We start from the raw sequence: 25,324 nt of genomic DNA on the forward strand, positions 1-25,324 counted from the left end.
CAGTTTTTCTAAGGCTCCTTGATGTCACACTTGATGTCAAGGGCAGGCAGTCATTTCACCTCTTGTGTTCAGCTCTTTTATCCAAAATATATATAGCCAAAAGATTATATGCTGAAATATTGTTTGAACATGCTTTAATCTTTTTGTTAATCATAACCATGCATTGTATTGCAGAAATACAAAGAATTTTTGGAAGGTTTTGCTAATCTCCTGCTGTAACTTCAGCAGAATATTCTGGAAACTTCAGAAATATGTCCATAATGTAATTCCTCTTGAATTTCTGACAATCTTTTGTGGAAGTTATGGTTGAGAATCTGGAGAATGTCAACAAAACTTCAACCTCAAACTGTATAAAGTTAAGCAGCTGGATTCTCAATCGGCGGGATCTTCCGTTTTACCGGCAGAGCACTCACACACGTGGATTTCCCGATGGCGTGGGGGTGCCCACAATGGTAAACCCCATTGACCGGAAGCTGGGACGGGGAATCTCGCTGCGGGCGGGGGCGCGCCGCACCAGAAAACGGGTGCGGCGGGATGGAGAATCCCACCCAAGATTTTTCCTTTCAGAATCTTGCTGTGCCACCATGTTCTCCTCACAAATATAACAAATATATCACAAATATACGGGTGGCACAGTGGTTAGCACTGCTTCCTCATTGCACCAGGGACTCGAGTTCAATTCTGACCTTGGGTGATTGTGTGGAGTTTGTACATTCTCCCTGTGTCTGCGTGGGTTTCCTCCCACAATCCAAAGATGTGCAGGTTAGGTGAATTGGCCATGCTAAATTGCCCTTAGTGTCCAAAGATTAGGTGGTGTTACGGGGATAGGGTGGGGGATTGGGTGTGGTGCTCTTTCGGATGATTTGTACAGACTCCATGGGCCGAATGGCCTCCATCTGCACTGCAGGGATTCTATGATCATTTGAACTTCTGACAGAGACAGGTCCTGATCTCAAACTACTTCTGGCCCCTGTACACACTGGGATATGTCATTGCTCTTCTTTAATCAAGAAAATTGACTCAACAGCTTACAACCACACCAACAATACCTATAGAGCATTTTTAATATGTAAAACATTGCAAGGTACAGCACAAACAAAGGTTTGACGCAGTTCCAATTCAGAAAATATGAGGGCAGGTGATGTTTTAAGGGTAGTTTAAAGGAGGAGAATGGTAGCAAGGTGGTCAGCTAGTCCAGTGTTGGTAGTGTAGTGGCAATGTCACTGAATTAATAATCGTTAAGCCCAGGCTAATACTCTGGGAACATGAGTTCAAATCCCACCATGGCAGCTGCTGGAATTTAAAATCAATTAATAAAATCTGGAATTAAAAAATAGTCTCAGTAATAGTGACCATGAGTAAATTATATAGCCTCTAGTGCTTTCTGAAGAAGAGAATTCCACATACGAATGGCCCGCTTGGGAGGAAAAAAGCTCACTTCACCTCTGTCTTAAAATGGAGGCCTCTGATTTTTAAATTGTGCCCGTTATTTCTAGTCTTTCCCACAAGAGGAAACATCCTCCCAATATCTACCCTATCAAGTCCCCTCAGGATCCTATATGCTTCAATAAGAGCATCTCTCATTGGTCTGAACTCAAATGCATATAGCTTCAACCTGTTCAACCTTTCTTCATAGGATAAGCCCCTTTCCCAGGAATGAGTTGTGAGCCATCTCTGAACTATTTCTAATGTTATTACAACCCTTTTCAAACAAGGAGACCAAAATCGTACACAGTACTCCAGATATAATAGTCTGACCAAGCTGCAGCTGCAGCAAAACTTCCCCACTTTTATATTTCATTCCTCTTACAATATATACCAACATTCCATTTGCCGTCCTAAGCACCTGTGTAATAACATTTTGTGATACATGTACCAGGACCCTCAGTTCCATCCGTGAATAGAGTTAATATTTCAAATCTGTATGCCTCTTCTTTAGAGCTAAAGAGAGCTGAATAAGAGTCAAAGGGGCTGGAAACGTTAACTCTATTTTTTTCTCTCCACAGATTCTGCCAGACCTGTTGAGTTTATCCAGAACTTTCTGTTTTTGAACTCAAACCTCCTTGTTTATTCAATTCAGAAGTGTAGTATTTTGGATAAAAAGCCTACCTTCTGAATATTACTTTCAAATCATTTTAAAGCTTTAAAATCCTATTCTGGAATATGTTCAGTAATTTTAAACATTTTATTTAAATGTTTTGCGCAACAGAGTGTTTGCAAAGTGAGAACAATGCGGTGAATTTCCATGGCTTAAATCTTTATTGATTAACTGAACGTTTTGTTTCAATGTCTGAAAGCTTTATTTTAACTGAATCAACATCAATCAAATCAGCAGAATGTAAACTCTGATCTGTTCTGTTCCACTGTTCATTTTACAAGCACACTGACACACAATATGATGTAAAAATAAAGCATATTTCTTCTGATCACAGTAATTGTATAATCTCCCCTCTGAACTTGCAGTTTCTAAAGAATTTTAATTTCTGTTTGACACTCAAACATTAAAACACGTATCACTTTCTTGTTAAAAAGCCATTTAACTTGTGGCGCTGGGTTACTTACTGCACTTAATTCAAAGCTGGCGGTGATTTCAAGTATCCACTATAAGGACAAACACCTTACAAAATAAACATGAAACTAAAGGGGTATCTAAATAGCATTGGCTATTTTCCAATTAAAAAGGAATGCTTGAGCCAGTTTCTTACTGATAAGTTGTACTGGAATGTACCGGCTTACTTTCATCTCTGGTTCTTGGTGATGCGTTAGCACGGGTAGAGGATTAGTTAGTGGATAGAAAGGAGAGAGTAGGGATAAATGGGGCATCTTCAAGTTGATAGGCTGTGACTGATGACAAGGATCAGTGCTGGGACCTCAGCAATTTGCAATTTATGTTAATGATTTAGACAAAGACATACATCCATGTTTTTCTGACCATACAAAGCTAGGTGTTAATAAAAGCTATGATGTGGAGATGCCGGCGTTGGACTGGGGTGAGCACAGTACAAAGTCTTACAACACCAGGTTAAAGTCCAACAGGTTTGTTTCGATGTCACTAGCTTTCGGAGCGCTGCTCCTTCCTCAGGTGAATGAAGAGGTCTGATCCAGAAACACATATATAGCCAAATTCAAAGATGCCAAACAATGCTAGGAATGCGAGCATTAGCAGGTGATTAAATCTTTACAGATCCAGAGATGGGGTAACCCCAGGTTAAAGAGGTGTGAATTGTATCAAGCCAGGACAGTTGGTAGGATTTTGCAGGCCAGGTGGTGGGGGATGAATGTAATGTGACATGAATCCCAGATTAATAATAAAAGACATTAATAAAAGCTGTGAACAGGACACAAAGCATCTTTTTAAAAAGATAACAGGTTAAGGGAGTGGACAACATTGTGACAGATGGAGTATAATGTGGGGAAGTGTGAGAAAAGAAAAACAGAATGTTTTTTTAAAAGGTGTGAAAATTGTAAATGTTGATGTTGAGAAAGACCTGGGTGTACTCATACAAACAACACAAAAGGTTAGCAAGTAAGTACAGCAAGCAATTTGGAAGGCATATGGCATATTGGCCTTAATTCTAAGAGGTTTGGAGTACAAGAACAATTATACAGGAATTTGGTGAAACCACATTTAGAATACTATGTATAATCTTGGTCTCCATATTTAAGGGAGGGCATCCTTGCATTGGAGGCGGTACAGTGAAGACTCACTAGATCGGTTCCTCGGATGAGAGGCTGAGTAAATTGAGTCTATATTTGATTAAGTTTAGAAGAATGAGAGGTGATCACATTTGGTACATTCAGGATTAAGAGCTGTATATAATGCATCCTGTTGTGATGGGAAACATGGCCGCTTGACGCACTTAATTGTGGGAGAGGCTCTGTTTTGGTCTCCTGGCGGTGGCAAACCTCCTCTGATTGAGTTGGGGTATGGATGGGCTGACAGGGGATTCCTGGCAGCAGGCTCTGAATTGTTAAATAGGAACATTAATAAGCCAATTAATGAGCCATTGTCCACTACAAACCCACTGCAATAGTACCCTCGAAATGCCCCCCGATTGGCCTGTTGCTCTCGGCAGACGGGGATCCGAATCCCAGGGACGTCCCAACGTTGGCGACTCAAGCACTGAGGATTTCTTGATTCTGTCAGGCCTGCCTAAGCCTGCCAGTTGTCCAACCGATTGACCAGAACAAACTCCTAGCGTCTGAAGGGGTTTGCCAGGGCAAAGAGTGAGAGGTTGTTCCTCTTACTGGGGAATCCGTAATAATGTGGCACAGTTTCCAGATGTGGGGGATGATAATTTAGGACTGAGATGAGGAGAAATTTCTCCACTCAAGTAGTTGTTAGTGCTTAGAATTCTGTACCCCCGAGGGTTGTGGTTGCCCCATCATTGAATAAATTTAAGACTGAGATAGACAGATCTTTTGGACTCTCAGGGAATCAAGGGAGTGGGCAAGCAAGTGAAGTTGAGGCAGACGATCAACACTCTCATCTCAGATTCCCCCACAGTCCAGACATTAGTCGGCCAACACAAATATCCTTACGACATGTTGCTTTTCTATGTCAACTGGAAAGCAACAGGACTCATTACCCAATTGGATTCAGCTAGACTGTCAGCCAAATGACCCCCCCCCCCCCCACCCCCACCCCGCCACATACATTTTCAATATTTTTATGCCTGGCAAAGAGAAATGTTCAAAGAAAATGAAAAACAATCTTTTTTAATGTCCCCAACGATTTTTCTCAGGGTTGCACACAGCAATGTCCTGGCTTTTGACTTTCAATTCCTGGGGACTTCAGGCTAATCCTGGAGAGTTGGCATCCCTACTCTCACTGTACCATCTCCAGTCCAAGGACATTCTTTCTTAAATACGATCACAATGAATGACGAAGCAGGCTCCATAGGAAAGTTAGATGTGGTGAGAAAAGGAAATGCTGAGGAAGACGATTTTCAGGAATTTTGAACATGGGGAGAAATGTGGTTCTGTCGATTGGAACATGGTGGCTGAACGATCTGCCCTAGATGGAGTGGACAGAGGGGGAACCAAAGAAACCAGGCGGTGAAAGTTAGAATATATGCCTACGAAAGGTTGTAGAGGTAGGGTGGAAAGAGATTCGGTACAAAATCACAGTGCTCCCAATTAAATTAATCACAAGAAAATGCAGGAGCACTTTGTCTCTGTGAAGTGATGCATTGGCAGCTGTGCCTTGCAAAATGGTCGCTAATGTCCACATTAACCTCAAGCAACCAAAAGTTACTCATTGTTAAGGAAACACAAACTCCGTAAAATTCAGAACCACAGAAAATCGTACAAGTAAAACCTGTTTATGCTTCCCTGAGAACAAACTACTATTTGTATCCTGAATGCCAATGTTGGCTTCACTGTTGCACTTATCTAATGATTCAATCATAAATATGTCTTCACCTTGAATTTTGAAACTAGCCACCATGGTGATACCTACTGATAACATTCAATATTTACAAGTTTGCTCCTGAAAACCTGCAGATTGTTACTTTTAAGGATGCGTTTCAAAATTGAACTAAGATGACAACTCGAGGAGAAAGTACACATCTTCTGAGCCTTGTTAATGCAATTAATTTAATTTTTCTCAGTAATTTTTCTCTCTGGCTGTATTTACAGAGCTTGATCACTATATATTTACCATCACAGAAAAGTCTAAGTGAGTAGACCACTTGCCTTAAGATGAGCTGAAGAAATGAGACAGAAAATCATTCTAAATTGCCGTGTGCTATTTCTGACAGCTTCTGAGCAATCATGAACACGCTCCAAGAGTGGAGAAGTAACAGCCAGCACAAATGACTAAACAGACTTTCAACCACAAAAAGGAATTCAGTTATCTCTTTAATCATGAGCTGCATTTCCTCATTTACCATGTGTGGCAGAGTACTTAGTCAACGTCTTCTGGACTATTTCGTGTTTTCAGCACAATAATTGAAAGAAAATCCTTGATTGAAAATTAAGCATACCATGAAACGCTGTAGAGATTAAAAATAGAACCAACCAATCTTTTGAAATGGATTGATCTTTAACCATCTTTCTTCAAAGCTTTTTTTTGACTTGGTAAGAGTCATGGAGCATTATGGGCAGGATAGAGCGCAGCGACGCCGGAATCGGGAAACGCGATTGGGCGGAGAATCGCACATGAGCTGAAAATCATGGCCGGCGTGGGCACCCGATGGAATGCCACGCTCCGGTGCCTCAACAGCGGCGTCAACGCGTTCTACTCCGCACATACAGTAAACGCCGCTGGCATCTCATTAATAGGCCCAACCTGGTATTTTCCGCGGCCTCCGTGATGCTCTGCCTCAGCCAGGAGGAATTACCGACGGCGAGTGTCACTTGTGATTTTAAAAACTTGGAAACAGACGCCATCACTGCTGAGGGAGAGAGAGGAGGTAGGATATGTTCCAAGAGGCGCTACCATGGGCTGCCGGTCCTGCTGCTGGCAAGGCTGGCTGGGTGTGAGGGGTGGGGGGTGGTCTGCCAGGGCAGGGGTTGTGTTGTAACGGGGGATGACCAAAGGATGGGCCGTGGCGTCAGGGTAACCCCTGGGACTGGGGTGTCCAGGCACGGACCGCCATTGCCATGGCCTGCAGGGCAGCCATCTTGCTGCACACCCCACTGACCAACCACCGTGGCCCACTGTGGTTATGCAGAGCGACACTGGCCATATGGGCGCACCCACCCCCCTCACCCCAACCCCTCCCTCCCCCCCACCTGCACCCCTCCAATGCCCCATGCCCCCCCACCCACAACCAGACACCACCTGCCTGTGGGGCATCATCACACCCACCCAAGGGCAATGCCCATGGTAACCCCTGAAGAAGGGCACCAGCTGGGCGCCATGGAGCGTACTGCTGGCATGGGTAGTGCAAGCCACAGGTTCCCCTGCTGACAGAGAGAGGTGCCGGGCCAGAGACTTCCGCAGTACCGAGCACCGATGGGTCCAGGGATGCAAAGGACAGAGTGCCAGTGGGAATGGCCGGGCATGGGTTTGGGAATGGAGAGGAAGGTGGACAGGAGAGGGACATGCAGGGGCTGGGCTTCAGTGCAGGCCAGGCCTCCATGTAGCCTGTTGGACCTGGTTGGGGACAGAGGTATGCATCATGCTAACATGCCTGCCTTTCACCCCCTGCAGATAATGCACTACTGAATGCAACCAGGAATGTGGCCTTCACCCTAGCCGCCGCAGCCCTGGGGGATGCACTGAGGCTGTACAAGTAGGAGCTGCTTGGGGAAGACCCTGCAGCAGCGGAGCCTGTCCCAGTGAAACAGGAGGAGGCCGGTGATGATGGAGAGCCAGCCACCCAACAAGCTGAGGAGGAGGGGGGGCGAAGGCGCCACACGAGGCCTCGTGTGTACCGACAGCGCCTGCCATTCGAGGAACTGCCAGACCGGGCATGACATCGAGGACTCTGGCTTAGTAGGGGGAAAGTGCCACATATCTGCTGGATCATGCCGCACATGGAAGCAGGAGCATGGGGGAGGACATCTGCTCCCGGTGGCCGTCAAAGTGACGGTCGCCCTGAATGTTTACATCACGGGATCATTTTAGGCACTGAGTGGAGACCTGTCCTGGATCTCACAGAGCTCGGTGCACAGGTGTATTCTTGCCGACTTGGAGGCCCTATATGCCCAGTCGGCACAATACATCCATTTCAATGTGGACCGATGCCTGGGCAGTGGGTTTTGCCGCCATCGCCAACAAGCCCCAGGTCTAGAGGGTGATCAATGGGATGTGTGTCCCCCTACGAGCACCAATCGTCTTGCTCCCCTCCCTGCTGAAACCCCCTCTGTGATTCCTACCTGTAGCTGCGGCCCTGGGTTGGCAGTAACAGCGGGTCTGGTCCATGCGTTGGAGAATGATGACGATCTGTTCTGCGATGAGCTCTGATGCTCCACGTCATTTGACAATGTCTGATTCCTGCCCATCGTAGAACTTTCCATTGCCACCGGTTTGATCCCTGCATACGAGATAGCCATTCCATCACACGGTCTCATGAACCGATGGGACGGCAGAGATGGGGGAGCAGGTTGGGGTTGGGTAAGAGGGAGGGGGAGGTGTGGGCTACCGGGACGATGTGTGGCATCTGACCTGGGGGTCCCAGCCCCCGACCACCTCCACCGTCTGCCCATTTCAGCCCCCCCCCTTACCCCCAGCACCCCTACCGCAGCCGACCCAGTCCAGTTCGGCCCATCCCTCACACTCTTCTGGAAAAGCAGCGAGGCAGTTTGGAACTTTTGTGAACAGGCCCTAAAGCTACATCTAGATGGATCCCCAAGCAGTACATCAAAAGTGGAGGCGGCCTGCTGCGAATTCCACCCTGGGATCTGGGTCCCCTTTGGCGGCAGTCCTCTGGATAGGCCCGGTTGTAGCTCGAGTGTATCAACTGGTGTGGTGCCATCCAGTTCTGCCTGCTGCCCACTGGATACGTCAGGGGCAGGAGGGGGGATTGCGAGGCGCTGTGGTGTTCCAGCACCTCCCCTGCGGGAGTCACCAACATGGGCCCCATCACCTCATCCTCCCACAGGGTGCCGAATGGCCCCCAGGCTACTCTGTGGGACGGGGTGCAACTGGAACAAACTCCTGCGGCTCCCCCACAACCTGGCACCACCAGTCCTGCAGGCTCATTCTCCTCTCAACATGGGTCTCCATGCTCGGGGCCGTGGACCACAGAGACTGGGCCACCTCCCTCTGGGACTGTGCCACATCAGCCAGAGACTGTGCCACCTCCCTGCAGGATTGGCAAAAGTCAGTCAACTTCTGAACAATGCGCTCAGCCATAACCCATTGTGTGACTGGGCCGCGTTCTGGCACGCCGCTGCAAAGTTTGATGGCCCTGGTACATGACTGCCTCTGATAGGGCTGCCCTTTCCTGTGCCTCAGCCACCATCCACACAGACTGCCCCAGGCCTTGGACATCCTGACCCATGGCCGATACCTTCGCCGCCAAGGCCTCCACCGCGGACGCCATCCGTTCGGTGTTGGTCTGGGTGACACGCATTGTCAGCAACGCCTCCTGCCCCTGCAGGCAGTTGGACTCATCCAGCTGCACCTCCAGGCACTGCTTGGTTGCTGACAGCCCCTCATGTCGTCCCTGGCTCTGTGTCTGCATCCCCATTATCGATGGGACCACCCTTTCCAGAAGCTCGAGACCTTTCTGGACAGCAGCTAGTCCCTGGTGTCAGGCCGCCCTCTGACTGTCCGGCCCCTCGGGGGTTCCTACCTCCACCTGATGTACCGTAGCACGTAGATGGTGCACACCAGATAGTGACCTAGGAGCCTCTTCACTAAAATGCCCAACCGAGGCGAGTGTCTCTGGGATGTTGGAGGGTGTTGGAGACTGCTGTGAGGGGAAGTCAGTGTTGATCTTGGGCTGGTGCTCTGGGGTGTCTCAGGCTGGTGTTTGGGGGCTCTCTTCGCTATCTGTTGCTCCCTCATTGCTGGAATCTGCTTGGGGTTGGAGCGGCGACACCAGAAGGACCCACCTCATCACCAGGTGATCCTGCAAGACACAAAACATGATTATCATAGAATTTACAGTGCAGAAGGAGGCCATTCGGCCCATCGAGTCTGCACCGGCTCTTGGAAAGAGCACCCTATCCAAGGTCAACACCTCCACCCGATCCCCATACCCCAGTAACCCCACCCAACACTAAAGGCAATTTTGGACACTAAGGGCAATTTATCATGGCCAATCCACCTAACCTGCACATCTTTGGACTATGGGAGGAAACCGGAGCACCCGGAGGAAACCCACGCCCACTCGAGGAGGATGTGCAGACTCCGCACAGACAGTGACCCAAGCTGGAATCGAACCTGGGACCCTGGAGCTGTGAAGCAATTGTGCTATCCACAATGCTACCGTGCTGCCCGTGCTGATTGGATTATGAGGGGATGACGAGGGAGTGCTTTGGGGGTATGGGGGTGCTGTGCAGTGTGTGGTGGAGGGGGTGGGGGTGGGATGGTGGGGGGGGGGGGGTCATGTCACACATGCCGTGGGAAACCGCAACATAGCGGGGTGGTACTTGGTTTCCCTTTGCCGACCTCCTCCTCGGTGACTGCCCACTCTCCAGTGCCCGCCCTCCACCTCAGTAAAGGGCCGCAGGTCCGGCAGTTCCACTTTGGTCTTCTCTCTCCCTGCTGTTATGCGTGTCCTTCTCCTGGGGATAGTGGGGGTCAGTCGGACTCGGGAAGCACAGGGTGTGGTCAGCTGGTGGCCTTCTTGGCTAGGGCACCTGGCCAAGGTGGCCGATATGGGTGATGGCATGTGGGCGGGTGGGGTTTGGTTGCCCTTGGGTGGGAGCTGTAGGGGTTTACGGGTGTGCTGTATGGGGGCTTGTGCCAGGGGAACAATGCTGTCCACTCACCCTCGCTGCCCTGAGAAGATCGTGCAGCTTCTTTCGCCCGGCGGTGGGGCCCACGGATGCTCTAGCCTCTGCCACCTGCGCCCATGCCTGGTGTATGGTGCCGGGTAGCAGGCTCCTTCATACTCCAGGGAGCAGGGTGGCCTACCTCTCCTCCACGGTGTCCAGCAGGGTCTCCAGCTCAGGCTCTGCAAACTGGGGTGCCACTCTCTATGCTGCCATCTTGTTGGCTGGGGTGAGTGTATGTGTGGGGAGTGGAGTGCTAATATGTGACTGCAGCTTGTCGGCCTCTCGAGTGCCAACCCCGACCCTGGTGCATCCGACACCGATTTTCATTGGAATTGATCGTGACCCATGTGGCGCCGGTGCTAGCCCATTAACGGATTATCAATTGCTCTGGGACCGGCACCAATTTAGTTGTCGTAGAAGTCCACTGTTTCAGTCCCAGGGTCAACATTTGCTTCTGAAACTTGTAACATCACTTGCGGTGGGTGGCACCAGAACTGTAATGCTACTGGTATAACCTCTATGTTGACCTCAGTTAGTGCAGCATTCGGAGCATTACAACTGACCTTTTGGGGGAGGGGGGGTCTTATTCTGAGCAGATTTGTTGTCGTAAATTGTGGAGACTGCCCTCCTTTTAACTACTAAAACTTTGCATCTCGGGGAAGAAATGAAGGCAGGTAAATTGAGAAATTCAGGGGCGGCACAGTAGCACAGTGGCTTCACACTGTCGCAGCGCTAGGTTTTCAGGTTCGATTCCCGGCTTGGGTCACTGTCTGTGTGGAGTCTGCACGTTCTCCCCGTGTCTGCGTGGGTTTCCTCCGGGCGCTCCGGATTCCTCCCACAAGTCCCTAAAGATGTGCTTGTTAGGTGAATTGGATGCTCTGAATTCTCCCTTTGTGCACCCGAACAGGCGCCGGAATGTGGTGACTAGGGGATTTTCACAGTAACTTCATTGCAGTGTTTATGAAAGCCTACTTGTGATGATAATAAAGATTATTATGAGGTTATTATTAGGTAGTTCCACATCTCGATTCTAGTAGAGCTCTGTTCTTTCCTGCGGAATGGCTGACTCACTACGTGCATTTCTCCCCGAAAAATATGATGCTACCCTGATGTCACAATACCCAAATGGCTGATGCAAAGCCTGGATTACCAATTTGGACAATTAATTTACAGGCAATTTCTGTGTTGTCTGCGCATAAAGGTAAGAAAGTTGAAACAGCACGCATTATTTAAAGTCTCTCACCTAAAACGTCCGATCCAAGTCACTCACCATTTTGACTTGGAAATCTATCTTTCTTCCTTCACTGTCGCTGGGTCAAAATCCTGGAAGTCCCTCCCTATCTGCACTTTGGGTGTACCTCCAGCATGTGGACTGTAGTAGTTCAAGAAGGCAGCTCACCACTGCCATCTCAAGGGCAATTAGGGATGAGCAATAAGTGCCAGCCTAGCCAGCGATGCCCACATGCTGTAAAAAAAACCCAGCTACTTTGATTGCAGGGAACTTACATTTTAGGCACTTTTTCTATTGGCCTGGAAGTACTGTGGACTTTTTTGGGATGTGCTTTGGTGAGTTCTTGGATTTGGCAGTGAACTTTTGTTATTTCCTCATAAGGATAGCAGAGGGGTGGGCAACCTGTCCATACAATGGCTGCAAGTAGTATGGGGGCAGCAATGGTAGTGTCGCTGGGTCTGCAAGGCAACAGGGAGATGGAACAAGGGCTGTAGACAGGAGAAGCTTTGTGCCCTTCATTCTCCCAGGTCAGAGACAGAGTCCACCTGACGGTGACAGAAGGTTGTCTGACAGGTCAACAAAAGTACCCAGCATTTCAATGCATGTCCACTCAATACTTTTTTAAAATTCATTGTTGGGATATGAATATCACAGGTAAAACCAGCAGTACAATTAATCCTCCTAGGTTTCATGGACATTCTACATTGTGGAAACCAAAGGCCTAGTGATTACAGGCCAACTGCATGCCATGACTTCACACTAATAACAATCATCATAGAATCATAGAATGACTGCAGTGTAAAACAAAGCCATTTGGCCCATCAAGTCTGCACTGACCCACCGAATGAGCACCCTACTCAGGCGCACTCCCCCACCCTATCCCTGAAACCCCACCTAACCTTTGGACACTAAGGGGCAATTCAGCATGGCCAATCCACCTAACCTGCGCATCCTTTGGACTATGGTAGGAAACCTTGGAATCCTTGGAATTAGTCAGATATCATGAGGCAGATCAACATCAGGAATAACTCCAACACATCATTTAATGAGCTAACATCAAAATATCCAGAATGTTGTCGCAAAATTGTTAGTTTCAATGGAGCTGCAATAGTACACTTGCAGGAGAATGCAAGTTCAGCAATTGATCCACCACATAACTGCAGCACTCACATACAAGACAAATTGAAGGTCAAACTAAACAAACTGGAGAAAGGCAGAATCATTAGAAGAATTTAATTTCTAGTCAGACATTCCCAATTTTGTGATATACATAAATGATCTGGACGAACGTATAGGTGGTCTGATTAGCAAGTTTGCAGATGATACTAAGATTGGTGGAGTTGCAGATAGCGAGGAGGACTGTCAGAGAATACAGCAAAATATAGATAGATTGGAGAGCTGGGCAGAGAAATGGCAGATGGAGTTCAATCCAGGCAAATGCATTTTGGAAGATCTAATTCAAGAGCAGACTATACGGTCAATGGAAGAGTCCTGGGGAAAATTGATGTACAGAGAGATCTGGGAGTTCAGGTCCATTGTACCCTGAAGGTGGCAACGCAGGTCGATAGAGTGGTCAAGAAGGCATACAGCATGCTTGCCTTCATCGGACGGTGTATTGAGTACAGGAGTCGGCAGGTCATGTTACAGTTATATAGGACTTTGGTTAGGCCACATTTGGAATACTGTGTGCAGTTCTGGTCGCCACATTACCAGAAGGATGTGGATGCTTTAGAGAGGGTGCAGAGGAGGTTCACCAGGATGTTGCCTGGTATGGAAGGTGCTAGCTATGAAGAAAGGTTGAGTAGATTAGGATTGTTTTCGTTGGAAAGACGGAGGTTGAATGGGGACCTGATTGAGGTCTACAAAATTATGAGAGGTATGGACAGGGTGGATAGCAACCCGCTTTTTCCAAGAGTGGGGGTGTGAATTACAAGGGGTCACGATTTCAAGATGAGAGGGGGAACGTTTAAGGGAGATGTGTGTGGCAATTTTTTAAGCAGAGGGTGGTGGGTGCCTGGACTGCTTTGCCAGCGGAGGTGGTAGAGGCGGGAACGATGACATCATTTAAGATGCACCTAGACAGATATATGAACGGGCGGGGAACAGAGGGAAGTAGATCCTTGGAAAATAGAAGACAGGTTTAGATAAAGGATCTGGATTAGCGCAGGCTGGGAGGGCCGAAGGGCCTGTTCCTGTGCTGTAATTTTCTTTGTTCTCTTTGTTCTTTGAAAAATCTTCAAAGCAAAGTTTAAGGAACCCTCTTGTAAATCCTTGTCAGACCCTTGTTACCCTTTAATTCCTGTCTTGCTGGCTGCTTTCAATGTTGCAGACTTTGGGTTTTAAGCTGAAAACACCCCAAGTCTAATGAACTGACCCAGGCACATCCCATTGTGTAGTGTATGAGGTGGCTGGGTCCTGTGATGTCATGTTGGTGGACTTGGCTAGCAGCTCATTATCTCCTTTGAAATTTCGGGAAATATCCTGCTTCCGACTGTGATTGGTGAAGCCCTCAGCAGTTTCTGGAAGATTCTTTGAATGTCTCCAGCCAAGTCTGTGAAAGTGTATATCTCTGTTTGAAAGGCCTGGCAATTTAAATGCTTCCAACTAGCCTGTGAAAGTAGCCAAGAGGGGAGCTGTGGGCAAATATACATTTCTATTCTGGTTAAGAACTGTGAAACCAGTGCTCCAAATTCTCTCTCACCAGTTGGATTCTTCCTGGGAGTTCAGGATAAAGTCCTTTCCCCCTGCAGTCAGTTTAACCTGTGGGAGGTTCCAATCCAGAACCACCTGCTGGCAGAGGGGGCCATTTAAAAATTAATTTAAAACCCTCATATTGGGAACCATAGATTCAACTGAGTGAGGATGATGGTCCGTCTGGTGGAATCTTCTGTGGAAGTCCAGGTCAGTGGAAGAGAAGATGATTCCAGAGAGAATTTGACAGCCTGTTCTAGTTGAAGACAAATATTAGAAGATCCAAACCAACTGATGATGGTTCCACACCTGGCATTCTGAAGAGATCACCGCTTACAAAGACCTCAAGCTCAGCAGTGAAGATCCTCAAATGTCTCACACCCAATTCAATCCCCATTATTTTGATCCTTCCACTTTCCCACTGTCTGTCTGCCTTGTGTGTATGTGGGTGGAGGGTGTGATGGTGTTTGGGGTATAGCTGGATTAGTAGCCCATTGTTCTATTATGTTAATTACATGTTTATCTTTTCCCTTATTTTAATAAACAGTTTTGTTAATATTTTATTTATAAATCTGGTGCCTGTAACTCATTGGAGCAGTCAAGGGTCAAATATCTCAGGAAAATACACAATTACTGATTAATTCATTTATGTTGACTCCAGGGTCTGTGGGCTGGAATTGACTGTGCACTCGCCCAGTGTGTCGTAACATAAGGGAATTGTTGAGATACAAGGGCCGAATTATCAGTTCTGGAGACAATTGAATCATAGAATTTACAGTGCATAAGGAGGCCATTTGGCCCATCGAGTCTGCACCAGCCCTTGGAAAGAGCACCCTATTAAACCCAAGCCACTACCCTATCCCCTAACCCAGTAACCCCCCCAGACTTTTGGACACTAAGGAGCAATTTAGCAGCCAATCCACCTAACCTGCACATCTTTGGACTGTGGGAGGAAACCGGAGCACCCGGAGGAATCCCACGCAGACACAGGAATAAGACTCAGGCAGTCACCCGAGGCCGGAATTGAACCCAGGTCCTTGGAGCTGTGAGGCAACAGTGCTAACCACCGTGCCGCCTCCCTAAGTTTTCCCACCAGCAGAGAATTGCTACTGTTCTTTGCTGGTAGTGGAAGTGGCACCCAGGTGCAGGTCTCTTTCCTTCACCATACCAACTTATGCATGAGGACCAGCTTGCTGAATTTCATGGGAATCGCGGTATTCGGTTGCCATTTTGTGCGGGATTCCCAACACTGAGTCTGGATGTGCCCCCCCCCCACCCCCACCACAGCAAATCCAGCCCCCCAACCCCACTGAGAAATAGAGGCATCCTCCCCCTACCACAGGAATAACAAGTCACCCCCAACTCCCACAGTACGCATGTGGGAGGGTGACCCACCACCCCCCAGTGACCACCCCCCTCCCCCAGCGACTGCCAACAAACCCCCCATCAGAGACCCCATCAGAGACCCTCAAAATAGACCCTCAACAGAGACCCCCATCAGAGACCCCCATCATAGACCCCCAACATAGACCCTCAACAAAGACCCCCATCAGAAACCCCCATCAAGACCCCTATCATAGACCTCTGCCTGAAAGCTGAAGAGCAGTCCAGGCAGTAGAGTGAAAAATCACTTTATTTTCACTTACCCATCCCTAACACCTGCTGCCTCAGACAAAAGCGTTTAAAGCAACAGCTGTTACAAGTGTCAGAGGCTTCTTTGAAAGCCAAGTACACTTCAAAGGGCATCAACTCCCTTGACAACCTTTGAAATGCAAATCTTCCATTCAATTTCACACAGCAATACATTGCATTAGCCAGGAATTGACAGTTTTGTTACTCCCAAGACAGGTGCTTGGTGGATTGATTATCTATCCTTCCTTTCATGCTTGAATGCATCTTAAGTACCCAGTTTTGATGCTAACTACAATGTTTAGAAACTCCCTGACTATGATTGACAGCTCCTCACCACTTCACAAGCAGCTATTGCTTTCTGTTGTGAAAAAGAGTGAGGGAAAGCGCTTCGCTGTTCAGTGCAACCAATGCTCAAGACCTCTATCCCTCACTCAAGAAATCATGACTGAAATCTGGCAACCGCAACAGCAACATCTCCAGTGTCAGAAAAAAATGAGAACTATCTTCAGCTATGAAGATGAGTATGGCTCTAAACCTTTATGCATCTGTCTTCTTCTAGGCTACTGCTGGAGATATAAGCAATATTTCTTAGTTTGCAGTCCATGGCCGAGATCACTGAAGATCTCTATGCAAAAGAAATAACTTCAGCTCCTTCCCTCTTGCCAATGACAAGCAGACAGAGAACGCACAAGGGTTTGCAAAGATTGCAGGCTTCCCCAAGGTGCAGGATGCCATTTACTGCACACGTACATTGCTTTGCAGTGCTTCATGTAAACTTGGCCATGTACTGGAACTGAAAGGGATTCTACTTCCTTCAATGTACAGCTGGTGTGTGACCACATGCAGTACATTATTCAAGTCAGCCGTCACACTTCATTTATTCCATGGCAGCCTACTGTGTCAGCATTATTTCAATCTGCTACAGGCTCACCTTCACTGGCTAATTTGCATATTGCAATTATTACAGATCTATGCACTTGCCTTGTTGACAATCTTGGAGGTGGGGTCCGAGCCATTTTACCACCGGGAAAGCTTGGTGCTAAAGTAGGATGCATTAAAGTTATCCTGCAGGAGGATTCCCAGTTCTAGAGGGAGATGGCTGCCCAGATTCGACCAGTGCTCGCTCTGTATGACCCATGCTCACAAGTGGGCATAGGGCCGCCACATTCGGACCTGAGAAGTATCCAGTCTGCCTCATTACCCTCAAGGGAAAGGTATCTAATTTGAGCACCAGGTTAAACTTGCCATTCCGCGCTGCTGCTATGCAGTAGCAACACAAGTGGGCTGGGAAAGGGCAGCACAGTAGCACAGTGATTAGCACTGTTACTTCACAGCGCCAGGGTTTCTGGTTCGATTCCCGCTTGGGTCACTGTCTTTGCGGAGTTTGCATGTTCTCCCTGTGTCTGCGTGGGTGTCCTCCGGGTGCTCCAGTTTCCTCCCACAAGTCCCAAAAGATGTGCTTGTTAGGTGAATTGGACATTCTGAATTCTCCCTCTGTGAACCCGAACAGGTGCCAGAGAGTGGCGACTAGGGGATTTTCACAGTAACTTCATTGCAATGTCAATGTAAGCCTATTTGTGACAATAATAAAGATTATTATTATTCTCAAGGCAGCACAGTGGCACAGTGTTTAGCACTGCAGCCATCAGAAGCTCCGTGCATTGGCAGTGGAGATTCGCGGAGGCCCCAAAGAATACCGGGTCAGGGACGCTAATGATACGGTGTTTACTGTGCGTGCGTTCCGGAATGCATTGACGCCGCTGTCGAGGTGATGGAGAATTGCATCGGAACTGATTCACCGCCCAATCGCGTTTCGCGATTTCAGCGTCGGCCAACAGAGAATAATAATTTTTTAATTAAAAATTTAGAGTGCCCAATTCATTTTCTCCAATTAAGGGGCAATTTAGCGTGGCCAATATACCTAACCTGCACATATTTTGGGTTGTGGGGGCGAAACCCACACAAACACGGGGAAAATGTGTAAACCCCACACGGACAGTGACCCAGAGCCGGGATCGAACCTGGGACCTCGGAGCGGTGACTACAGGGTGACAAGAGCTATCTGTAGATGATACAATAAGAGACATATTGCCACATGGAACCTTACAGAGAAGACCATTGGTGACCTTTGCCTAGACTGGTCTGGAGTACTCAGCTGAGAATGTCCCAAGATTTGTTATAGTTTTCTACATGTTACACAGCCTTGCCACCAGCAGGAATAGCCTTGCCAGAACCTGTCAAGTGAGAAGGTGAAGAGCAGGAGCACGAGGAGAAGGAGGGGTGTGGGGTTTTGCAACATAGACAACTCATTTCTGCCCAGGCTCTACAGCCTGAATTTTACCCTCAGGATGCATACAAAGTTGACGCAGGTGGGAGCAGGCAACCTAAAAGACCCCCCATCAGGCACCCAGGAGCTCCTGCACCTGCGTCACACTGTCCCTTGGTACCAGGCACCGGCGCAGATACTACAAATGTACCCCACGCTGACTGATGAACTTTCTGTCATCTCTCTGCACTCCTCTCAGGGCACTCTGAACAAGGGCAGCAGCTCTTCCGCCTCTCTGCCAGTGACTGTGGCATCTGACGATGCCGCGATATCTGAGGAGTGCCCAGCCATGGGACTGGATGCTCCTTCCCAGTCAGAGCCAGTTGAGGCCCGCCAAGATTATCACAGCCTCCATGACAGCAAAGTCAGCAGGCTGCCCCCGTTGCCGTTGCCGGTAGGGGGGCATGGAGCACCAAGATGTAGCACCTGCAAGCCTAATTTTAAGGTATCTTAAGCACAGCAGGGGCTTGTCATGGATGATATTATTTGCATTTACTGTCTATGTGGAGTTTGCACATTCTCCACGTGTTTACGTGAGTTTCACAACCACAACCCAATGATGTGCAGGGTAGGTGGATCGGCCACAGTAAATTGCCCCTTGAAAAAAAAACTATGAGGGAAACACACTCCAGCGGATATCGGTCAAGGCATCGGGAGTGCATGATGTGTAACCTGATTTTCCTCCCCACCACCGCTCTTGTGGGTTCATGACTCCTGTTATAGAATTCTTACAGTGCAGAGGGATACTAAGGGGCAATTTAGCACAGCCAATTCACCGAACCTGCACATCTTTGGACTGATGTATCTCTCTTCTGCCTCAGTTCTTGGGTGGTGGAGTGGGGCCATCAACCACCTCTTCAAGGGATTACCCATGTCTCCCAGGAGTCATCCAGCCAGCCTTGCAGGAGCCACAAACAACCTTGTTACCTGGGAATGCCGCAAGAATCCTGTGGGTTCCCTGGATAACAAGTACAGATTTGTGAATGTGTTCTGTTATCACAGACAATGTGCACATTCATCAAGTGGTACCACTTCCTGTTGATGAAAACCCCGGCTCGCCTACTAGCATCCTGATGGCCACATGCGTGCAGTCGATTGCACCCTGGCCAAAAATAAACTTGACTTGTGCAATTCTTTGGTTCCTCTTCCATGTATCAAAGCCTGTCTTAGTGTTCAAAGTGAATTTTCCCCCAGTAACTACAGAATGACTGAGGGAGGATTGCTGACCTTCAGTGGAGGAAACTGCAGAAGGCCTTGGAGATGACCACAATCAACTCTGCTGCAAAGAACACTATTTTGGCCCGGCTGTAGCAGTGTGGGCTAACTAAGCTGACAAGCAATAACAAGGGCACTGATAAAATGGCAGAGGTGGGAGCACAATGCTGTATTCCTGAGAGAGCATTTGTAGCCATCCCTAATTGAGAGAGCTAGGACAGCAGTTTTGTGCTCCATGGAACCACTGCCATTACTGTCAAGCGGGCTAGCATACAAGACCAGGGATGTACCTCTGAGGCTGTATAAAGCTCTGGTCAGACCCCATTGGTGTATTGTGAGCAGTTTTGGGCCCCATATCTAAGGAAGGATGTGCTGGCCTTGGAAAGGGTCCAGAGGAGGTTCACAAGAATGATCCCTGGAATGAAGAGCTTGTCGTATGAGGAACTGTTGAGGATTCTGGGTCTGTACTCGTTGGAGTTTAGAAGGATGAGGGGGGATCTCAGTGAAACTTACAGGATACTGCGAGGCCTGGATAGAGTGGACGTGGAGAGGATGATTCCACTTGTCGGAAAAACTAGAACCAGAGGGCACCATCTCAGACGAAAGGGACGATCCTTTAAAACAGAGATGAGGAGGAATTTCTTCAGCCAGAGGGTGGTGAATCTGTGGAACTCTTTACCACAGAAGGCTGTGGAGGCCAGATCATTGAGTGTCTTTAAGACAGAGTTAGATAGGTTCTTGATTAAAAAGGGGATTAAAGGTTATGGGGAGAAGGCAGGAGAATGATGAGAAAATATCAGCCATGATTGAATGGCAGAGCAGTTTCGATGGGCCAGGTGGCCTAATTCTGCTCCTATGTCTTATGGTCTTATGGAACCCAGAACCCTGATCGGAGCAGCTTGAGCTTTCATGGCAATGACCTGAGCTACTGTCTGAACTTCCATTCCAGAGATTTCATGACTTCAGTCGGAGCGTTCACTTCAGCATACAGATATTGGATAGATTCTGTTTGTGCTGCACTGGAAGCTGAGACATTGGTCACCAATGGTTAGCTCCACAATGCTTTATGCAGGATGTAACTGGACACTCTTTCTGTGTTGGATATGATGTGGTCGGTGCTGGATTCCTCCATGCTTCTAGACCTTGGACGCAGGCTTTTTAGGAGGTGTCCGAATGCAACAAACATTTGATTACATACATTCATCAGTCTTGTTCTGTAGCCTCACCCATTGAAGTCTTTATGTAAGTCCTCTACTGCAGAACAAATTGTGACTTTGGCCTCCTGCAAGCTGGCACTTGACAAGGCTCCAATGCTCACATGCCCTGTGTCTCACCATGTACAGGTCTCACCTCTATCCTAGTCGAAATAACACACTGTGACATTAACAGCGCTGCTGATATGGGAGTTAAAACATTCAAGAATGTACCTCTTCCTGTTACTTCCTGCTGCGTCCTGCTGTGCTCCATGTTCTCCTGCAAGAAAGAGAGAATGTTGTACAATTGTTTGATTTCATCCTGGGATGTGGCCCTTGTTGGCTCGGCCAGCATTTGTAGCCCATCCCTAATTGCTCTTGAAAGGGTGGCTGTGAGTCGCCTTTTTGAACCACTGTGGTTCGTGTGGTGTAGGTTCATCCACAGTGCTGTTTGGATGGGAACTCCAGGATTTTGATTCAGCAACAGTGAAGGAATGGTGGTGACATAGCTTCAAAAACAGGATGGTGTGTGTCTCGGAGCGGAATCTGGAGGTAGTGCTGTTCTTATGTTTGGGTGACATTGCTGTCATGGTTGATGGCTGGTAGCGTGTGCCGTAAGGAACCTCTTTTAAATCCTTGACTGATCCATGTGTCTCTTTTAATTACCGTACTGGTGACTGTGCAACATTGCAGATTTTGCTGTTAAACTACAAAGTTTTGTAAGCGCACCACTGCAAACTGCTATTTGAACTGGGAATTCCCCTCTTTGCAGTGATCTGTGTAGCAGAGTCCCATGATGACATTTTGATGGACTTCGCTAACAGCTAATCAACTCTTCTGAAATTCTGGGATTTATCCTATTCTTGATTCTGATTGGTGGAGCCCTTCAGAAGCTTCTGGAAGGAAGGTTGGGAGAAGAAGCAATCTCCATTTTGATTCACTTCTGATTCAACCTAGAAGGCAGCACATAGTAAATCTGGACTCTATCACCTCTCTGCTTGGTGATTTAAGGTGCTTCCAGCCAGCCTGTGTAAGTTCCACTGAAAGCTAAAGCAGTTCTCTCTCAGCTGAGGATTTGTGACCAAATACCTTCCTCTTTCTACACAACCTTGGAAAATACTACCAAGTAGTAATTTCTATTCTGATTAGGCAACTGTGAGGCCAGGGCACTGAATTCTCTCTCACCTGTTGGATTCCCCTGGAGGGTTCAGGGTAAAGTGATGGATTGTTTGAAAACACATTTAAAACCCTCATGTTAAGCTTTGTAGATCTAGCTCAGTGAAGCTGTTGGTCCATCTGGTGGAAGCAAGCTAGAATTGCACAGACTGGATGGGAATCTTCGCTGTGAAAGCCCAAGTCAGTGGAAGTGAAGGGAGCTTCCCAGAGGCTGCCTTACAACCTGAGATTTCTAATTGGAGACAAACATTAGAAGATCCAAACCAATCAATGATTTTCAACACTTTGTGTTCTTGGAAGATCGCTGACTACAAAGACTACCACCTCAGCAGCAGCATGGGTAGCACAGTGGTTAGCACTGTTGCTTCACAGCGCCAGGGGTCACTATCTGTGCGGAGTCTGCACTTTCTCTCTGTGTCTGTGTGGGTTTCCTCCAGGTGCTCCGGTTCCTCCCACAAGTCCGAAAAGGCGTGCTGTTAGGTGAATTGGACATTCTGAATTTTTCCTCTGTGTACCCAAACAGGCGCCGGAATCTGGCGATTAGGGGATTTTCACAATAACTTCATTGCAGTGTTAATGTAAGTCTACTTGTGACAATAAAGATTATTATTATTAATATTATTAAGATTAATCTCTTTTCCTTTCAATCCGTGTTTTTTTTAAAACTTTCCAACCCCTCCCCACCACGTGACTGTCTTGTGTATGTCTGGGTGGAAGGTGGGACAGTATTCGGATCGTAATTAGATTAGCAGACCATTGTTCTATTATCGTCATTTCTTGTTTAACTTTTCTCTTGTCGTAAATAAACAGTCATTTTGTGTTTTACTTATTAATCTGGTGCCTATAAGCTATTGAAGTAGTCACGGGTCAAAGATCTCAGGAAAATATACAAATTATTGGTCAATTCATTTATTTTGGGACTCCGGCGCTCGCCCAGGGTGTTGTAAAAGTGCATACTGAGAAATGCAGCTGTAAGGTTTGCAATTGTGCTAAGTATGCGAAGGTGAGATGAAGCATATGAATTTTAGGTACATTCCTAATTGATTGAGATTGTTGGTAAGTGAGTGATAAGGTTGTAGTGATCCAAACAGTGGATTGAATTGGACAGTTCTTATGGATTGGAGGGTAGTTAATGTAAATCCACTATTTAAAATGGGAGGTAGAGAGAAAATGGAATTATAGACCAGTCAACCTGACGTCAGTCGTGGGGAAGATTCTAGAGTCCATTACATAAGATTTGATAGCAGAGCACTTGGAAAACAGTGGCAGAATCGGACAGAGTCAGCATGGGTTTACGAAAGGACAATCATGCTTGACAGATCTACTAGAAATCTTTGAGGATGTAGCGAGTAGAGTTGATGAGGGGGAGCCAGTGGGTTATTTGAACTTTCAGAAGGCTGTCGACAAGGTCCCATATAGGAGATTAGCGTGTAAAATTAAAGAGCATGGGATTGGGGGCCGTGTATTCATAGATTATCATAGAATTTACAGTGCAGAAGGAGGCCATTCAGCCCATCGAGTCTGCACCGGCTCTCGGAAAGAGCACCCTACCCAAGGTCAACACCGCCACCCCATCCCCATAACCCAGTAACCCCACCCAACACTAAGGGCAATTTTGGACACTAAGGGCAATTTATCATGGCCAATCCACCTAACCCGCACATCTTTGGACTGTGGGAGGAAACCGGAGCACCCGGAGAAAACCCACGCACACACGGGGAGGATGTGCAGACTCCGCACAGACAGTGACCCAAGCCAGAATCGAGCCTGGGACCTTGGAGCTGTGAAGCAATTGTGCTATCCACAAGGCTACCGTGCTGCCCATAAGTATTGAGATGGATAGAAAACTGGTTTGTAGACCGGAAACAAAAAGAAAGAATAAGCGGGTCTTTTTCCAAATGGCAGGCAGTGACTAGTGGAGTACCGTTGGGATCAGTGCTAGGATTCCAGCTATTCACAATATACATGAATGATTTAGATGAGGGAAATAAATGTAATATCTCGATAGAACCCTCAAGAGTATTGAAAGTCAGAGAGATCTAGGAGTACAGGTCCACAGGTCACTGAAAGGGGCAACACAGGTGGAGAAGGTAGTCAAGAAGGCATACGGCATGCTTGCCTTCATTGGCCGGGGCATTGAGTATAAGAATTGGCAAGTCATGTTGCAGCTGTATAGAACCTTAGTTAGGCCACACTTGGAGTATAGTGTTCAATTCTGGTCGCCACACTACCAGAAGGATGTGGAGGCTTTAGAGAGGGTGCAAAAGAGATTTACCAGAATGTTGCCTGGTATGGAGGGCATTAGCTATGGGGAGCGGTTGAATAAACTCGGTTTGTTCTCACTGGAACGACGGAGGTTGAGGGGCGACCTGATAAAGGTCTACAAAATTATGAGGGGCATAGACAGAGTGGATAGTCAGAGGCTTTTCCCCAGGATAGAGGGGTCAATTACTAGGGGGCATAGATTTAAGGTGAGGGGGCAAGGTTTAGAGGAGATGTACGAGGCAAGTTTTTTACACAGAGGGTAGTGGGTGCCTGGAACTCGCTACTGGAGGAGATGGTGGAAGCAGGGACGATAGTGACATTTAAGGGGCATCTTGACAAATACATGAATAGGATGGGAATAGAGGGATACGGACCCAGGAAGTGTAGAAGATTGTAGTTTAGTCGGGCAGCATGGTCGGCACGGGCTTGGAGGGCCGAAGGGCCTGTTCCTGTGCTGTACATTTCTTTGTTCTTTGTTCTTTGTTATATTCGTGGATGACGCCAAGTTGGGTGGGTGAATGAGCTGCAAGGAGGATGGAGAAATGCTCCAGTATGATTTGGACAAGTTGTGTGTGTGGGCAAATGCATGGCAGATGCAGTATAATTTGGCTAAATGTGAAGTTATCCATTTTGGCAGCAAAAGCAGGAAGATAGACTATTATCAGGATGCCTATAGGTTGGGGGAGAGAAATGTGCAATGGGAACTGGGTGTCCTCATACACCAGTCATTGAAGGTAAGCATGCAGGTGCAACAGGCAATAAAGAAGGCAAATGATATGTTGGCTTTCATAGCGAGAAGATTTGAGTACAGGAGCACGGATGTCTTCCTGCAATTATACAGGGCCTTGGTGAGACCACACCTAGAATATTGTGTGCAGTTTTGTTCTTATCGGAGGAAGGTGGTTCTTGATTTTGAGGGACTGCAGAGAGGTTTTACCAGACTGATTTGTGGGATGGCGGAACTGATGTCTGAGGCGAGATTGAGTCAGTGAGGATTGTATTCCCTGGAGTTTCGAAGAATGAGGTGAGATCTCAAAACTTCTAACAGGACTAGACAGGGTGCACGCAGGAAGAATGTTCCCGATCATGGGGGAGGCCAGAACCTGGGACCACAGCCAAAGGACAATGGGTAAACCATTAGGACTGCAATGAGAAGAAATTTCTTCTCCCAGAGAATGGTGAGCCTGTGAAATTCTC

At 47.5% G+C, this 25,324-nt stretch overlaps 1 long non-coding RNA gene across 1 annotated transcript in view; it reads right to left on the reverse strand.

The window, feature by feature from the left end:
- The window catches only part of LOC140409582 (uncharacterized), a 118,541-nt gene extending 112,759 nt beyond the window's left edge, over positions 1-5,782 (reverse strand). Inside the window, exon 1 of the long non-coding RNA XR_011940406.1 lies at positions 5,698-5,782. This is a non-coding gene — a long non-coding RNA (uncharacterized lncRNA). The remainder of the gene's footprint in view (positions 1-5,697) is intronic.
- Positions 5,783-25,324: the final 19,542 nt, after the last annotated feature.

The sequence above is a fragment of the Scyliorhinus torazame genome, chromosome 3 (assembly GCF_047496885.1).
Source record: "Scyliorhinus torazame isolate Kashiwa2021f chromosome 3, sScyTor2.1, whole genome shotgun sequence".
In the NCBI taxonomy this organism is placed as follows: domain Eukaryota; kingdom Metazoa; phylum Chordata; class Chondrichthyes; order Carcharhiniformes; family Scyliorhinidae; genus Scyliorhinus; species Scyliorhinus torazame.